This window comes from Micromys minutus (genome assembly GCF_963924665.1).
Source record: "Micromys minutus genome assembly, chromosome: X".
NCBI lineage: Eukaryota > Metazoa > Chordata > Mammalia > Rodentia > Muridae > Micromys > Micromys minutus.
In genome coordinates, this window is record NC_137970.1 from 31,785,283 (window position 1) to 31,790,761 (window position 5,479).

The 5,479-nt window shown below is 39.1% G+C and overlaps 1 pseudogene across 1 annotated transcript; it reads left to right on the forward strand.

The window, feature by feature from the left end:
- The first annotated feature begins 5,096 nt into the window (after nucleotides 1-5,096).
- Nucleotides 5,097-5,479, forward strand: LOC308414498 (zinc finger protein 740-like; annotated as a pseudogene). The gene has a single exon. The product of its transcript is annotated as a zinc finger protein 740-like (transcript).

Consider the following 5,479-nt stretch of genomic DNA (forward strand, 5'->3'; position numbering starts at 1 on the left):
CTCAACAGACAAATCTTAAGTGGTCAAGAAGCATTTAAAGAAATGTTCAACATCTTTAATCATCAGGAAACCAAAACAACTCTTGAGACTCCATTTTATACCCATATTTTTGAATAGCCAAAATCAAAAAACTCAAGGGACAGGACATGCTGTCAATGATGTGGACTGTCATTGCTGGTGGGGACAGCAAATTTTCACAACCACTCTAGAAATCAATTTGGCGGTCTCTCAGAAAATGGGAAATAGATCTACCTAAAGACCCAGCTATACCTACCACTTCTGGGCATATACACAGAAGATACTCCACTATACTGTAAAAGCACTTGCTGAACAATGTTCATAGCAACTTTATTTATAATAGGCAGAAACTGGAAACAACTTCGATGTCCCTCAATTGAAGAATGGATGCAGAAAATGTGGTTCATTTACACAGTGAAATGCTACTCAGCTAATAAAAACAATAACATCATGAATTTTGTAGGCAAATGGATGCAAGGAGCAGACATCATCCTGAATGAGGTAACCCAGACCCAGAAAGACATGCTTGGTATGTACTCACCTCTAAGTGGATATTAGCCATAAAGTACAGGATACCGTACTACAAACCACAGATCCAAAGAAGCTAAGTAACAATTAAGGCCCAAGGGTCACTGAGTAGGGGAAATAGAATAGACTTGAAGTGGATAGAGGGAGGGAGCTGGTGGGGGAAAGGGGAAGGAAGGGGATCAGGAAGGATCTAGTTGGAGAAGGTGGAGGGAGAGAGTACTGGGAACTGGGAACAAGAACTGAAATCATGGGTGGGGAGGCGGAGCATATCTGGAAAAAGCTAGAAACCTAAGACAATGAAAACTACCCAAAATATATGAGGGTGACAATAGTTAAGACTTTTAGCAATGGGGAATGTGGAACCTGAAGTGGTCTTCTCCATCTCCAGCAGTCAATTACTTACGCCTGCATCTCATAGAAATTGCCCACAGACTCCCAGCAGTCATTAGCATGAGTAAATTCAGAGAGACTGTGCCATGAACTCATTCTTAACTTTTTTTGCAATTGTGAGAATTTAAAAGCACTTGTGATTCTGTCCCTTCCCAGTGAAACTGTTCTTCACAATTGCCCTCCAAAGAGAGAAAAAACAAACAAATAGACAGACATGCTCATGTCTCCCAGAACATAAGAAACTAATTTTGGAAAAGGCCTAAAAACTGGGCTAGCAAGATGTGTCAGCCACTAAGGGGACTTGCCACCAACCCTGATGAGCTGAGTTTGATTCCTGGGACCCACTCAGTGAAAGGAGAGAAGGGATTTACACAGTTGTCCTTTGAGTGCCACATGCATGCTATAGCTCAAGCATACACATACATACATACATACATACATACATACATACATACATACACACACATAAATAAATAGATGTAAAAACGAAAAATAAATAAAGCCTAAACAAAAATAAAGAAAGTGTAAAGGTAAAAAATTTCAATGTTCACATTTACATATCCAGAATATACTATTAAAAGCGTTATATTTCCAGTATAGTTTCAATATTTCTATTTTTCTCTCTCCCTCTAATTCATCCTCCTTCCTTTTTCTCTACTTTCTCTCATAAATCTTTTTAACTTTTCTATTTCAAAAATTAGTATTATTTTGTCAGTATAATGCATCACAATTTATGTTTGGTGTTTTAGTTAACATACAAAGTAACTGGTTTCATTGGGATATTTCACACACACGCACACACACACACACACACACACACACACACACACACACACACACACACAATGCATTGTTCTTATTCACCCTTGCCCTCCCCTCTTCCCTTTCCCCATTCTTGCTGGTTCCCCAAAGAGTCTTCCCTTCTGCTTTCACTGATCCTTTCCATTACTATCTCTTGTGTCTTTCTCCCCCTCCCTCTCTTTACACTTCTTCCTTCACCAGTCTCCAGCCTACTTTCTGTATGTGCTTATTTTGAAGAATTAAAATATTTTAGGAAATCAAAAGGACATGTAAATTGGCAGTCACCCACAAAAGACCAACCAGAAAATATTATCAAATATCAAAAGAGTTCTAGACCCAGTCACAAAAGAACAGATATAATATGCAGTCACTGATAGTGGAATGCTAACCCCAGAGGCTTGCACTCCCCCAGAAACAACTCACAGACTGTATGAAGTCCAAGAAAAAAAGAAAACAAAACAAAACAAAACAAAAAAAATAGTCATGCTCAATCCTTACCCACCAAGAACACATTGACAAATTCCGGGTTGTACCCTGTATACATGTACTGTCTGCTCATTGTAAAAAAAAAAAAAAAAAAAAAGAATGGCTTCAGTTGATTTGGTATTTTCCCTATTTCATCTCATTTAACACTGCAATCTTGTGTCACTTACTCAGTAATCTGTAATGGTGTGTAAATTCATACAGGATTATGGACATTGTGTAAATACATAATTACAGACTTTGTGGGAAAAAGGAGTTCTAGAAAATTGCCTAGGCTATGAAAGAAGGTAGATGAAGAAATAGAAACAGACATGATATTTAAAAAATCATCTTAATTCCATCCTTATATTATTATACAGTATACCGGATTTTACTATGTGCTCCTCTTACATTTGTTTGTTTATTTGTCTTGAACCTCTTTCTCCCACTTTTATCTCCCAACCATACCACCCCTTGCTGATTCCTTTAATCATTTAAGGACCTCAAATAAAGCAAAACTGGATCCTTGGTTTTGATGCAGAAATGTTGGATTGGATATAGAGAATGTGAAGTTGGGAGAATAGGGGGTAATTAGAGGGGCAATTTTAAAAGAAAGAATTTCAAACCTAGCAAATATGAAGCAGATTTGGTGTATTTTCAAAGTACTTTTTATTGAAAATAGATTCTTTTCTCATACAATACAACTTGACCACAGTTCTCCTTTCTTCCATGCCTCTCAGCTCCACAGTTTGCTTCTCCCCCAGATTCACTACCCCCCCCCATTTCCTCTTCCAAAAGGAGCAGACCTCCAAGAAATGACAAATTGCCAAACAGAGCAAAACAAGATACAATAAGGCAAGGTCAGAGCCCTTGCTGTGGGTCTCTGCACTGGCTCCCCATCTGTGGTTGGAGGAAGCTTTTCTGGTGACAACTGGAAAAAGCACAAGTTTATGAGTATAGCCAAATATCATTAGGAATCGTTTCATTGGGGTTTTCTCCCAGTCCTATTTTGTTCTACCCTAGGTCTCATGTTTCTGGACATCCAGGCATTGTAAGGAATGGTCTCCCTCACATGGCATAGTCCTCCCACAAGTTCTGGACCACAACTTGCAGGCAGGACAGATTGTAGGTCAAAAGTTTTATGAATGGATGGATGTCCAGGAGTCTCTAGCATGCAGAGAACTTTTCCCATTCTTTATGTGACTGCTTTATCCGATTGATGATTTCCTTTGCCCTGCAGAAGCCTTTCAGTTTAATCAGGTACCATTTGTTAATTGTTGGTTTTAATGCCTGTGCCACCCATGTACTGTTTAGGAAGTGTCTCTTATCCCAGTGCATTCAAAGCTATTCCCAACTTTCTTTTCTATCAGGTTCAGTGTGTCTGGTTTTATGTTGAGGACTTTGATCCTCTTGTGAAGGGTAATAAATATGGATCTATTTTCATCCTTCTTCATGCAGACATCCAGGTATACTAGCACCATTTGTTGAAGGACTTATCTTTTTTCCAATGTGCATTTCTGGTTTCTTTATCAAAAATCAGGTGTTTATATCTATTTGGACTTATCTCTAGATCTTTGATTCCATTCAATTGACCAACATGTCTGTTTATATGTCAATACCATGTGGTTATTATTATTATAGCTCCGTCGTACAGCTTGGAAGCAGGGGTGGTGATACCGCCAACAGTTCTTTGTAAACGTAACTTTTATCCATCAGAGTAACTGTTGTCTTGGAGGACTACTACTGAATAATAACATCACCTTTCCTTGTTCTTTTTGAATTCTGGCTGGCTGGTTCAACTCAGCTGTTCTGGCCCAAACTCCTGTCCAAAGTGTCTTCTCTTGGCTTTTGACTGAATTGCTCTATTTGGCCTCAAACTAACTGGCAATTTGTTCTAATCTTCTGGCTCCTTCTCATTTTATGACTAATTCTGTTTTCACCTGAAACCTCTCTCTATAAAACCATCCTTGTAAAAATTGTCTCCTCCTCCTCCTCCTCCTCCTCCTCCTCCTCCTCCTCCTTCTCTCTCTCTCCTCTCTCTCTCTCTCTCTCTCTCTCTCTCTCTCTCTCTCTCTCTCCTCCCCTCCTCTCCTCTTTTCTCTTCTCTTTATTCTGTAGTGCTCCTCTCTTAAATTGCCTCTTTTTCCTGCCTGTGGTCATGAGAACTGGGCTATCTCTGACTCATTTTCTTAAATCTTTCTCTGATTGATCACTTTGTCACATTACTTTGACATGACTTTCAAACATGGCTGCTTCTTTCTACAAACTAAATTTACCTACATTGTTTGGGATTAAAGGTTTTTAATAAGAGTTTCAGCAAGAGGGATTAAAGGTGAGTCATTCCATTCAGATCACAGAGATTTAGAGGGTCTTTGGATATGATCTCTTGTCAGAGCAGCAATGTTACTGGATTTAAATTCTTCTAAAGTTCTTATATTGTTGAGGACTTTTTTAAAGCTATACTGTTTTTCGTTCTTGTTGCTGTTTTTACATTTGAAGTTGGCAATTGTCCTTTCAAAGTCTGTAAAGAATTATGTCGAAATTTTAATGAAATTCCATTGAATCTATAGATTGTTTTTGGTAGGATGGGCAATATTACTCTACTAATCCATAAACATGGGAGATCTTACCATATTTATATCTTCTTCAATTTCTTTCTTCAAAGACTTGAACTTTTGTTATACAAGTCTCCAAGTTGTTAAAGTTACTTCAAAATATTTTAGATTATTTGAGGCTATTGTGAAGAAAGAGTGTTGTTTCCCTGGTTTTCTTCTCAGTCCATTTGTTGTTCATATATAGGAGAGTTAAAATGACTGAGGTTATCCTCGTTCCCAGCAAGCCTTCAGGCTTGTGAAGGCCTAACAGAGGTAAGTTTGGGTCCCACTGCAGCCAGCAAGATGATGCTGAGCCAGACTGCCAGCAAGCAGGCCAAACACGGCAAGTGGGCAGGTAGCCCTGATGTGCTGAGGTGTTCCAGTCAGCGCTACCGAAAAGACAGTGATACATCCCGAAACCGCAAAGAAGATGACAACTTGGCTGAGGCCTCTCACTCAAAAAAGACTGTTAAAAAGGTGAGAAACCATTTGATTGTGACGTATGTGCTATGCATGTTATCCAAGAGTTCCATCTTGAATACCACAAGCGGGTACACAGTGGCGAAAAGCCTTACCAGTGTGAACGATGCCATCAGTATTTCTCTCGGACAGACCGATTACTCAGACACAAATGGATGTGCCAAGGATGCCAGTCCAAGACTTCTAATGGGCAGTTTTCTCTATAG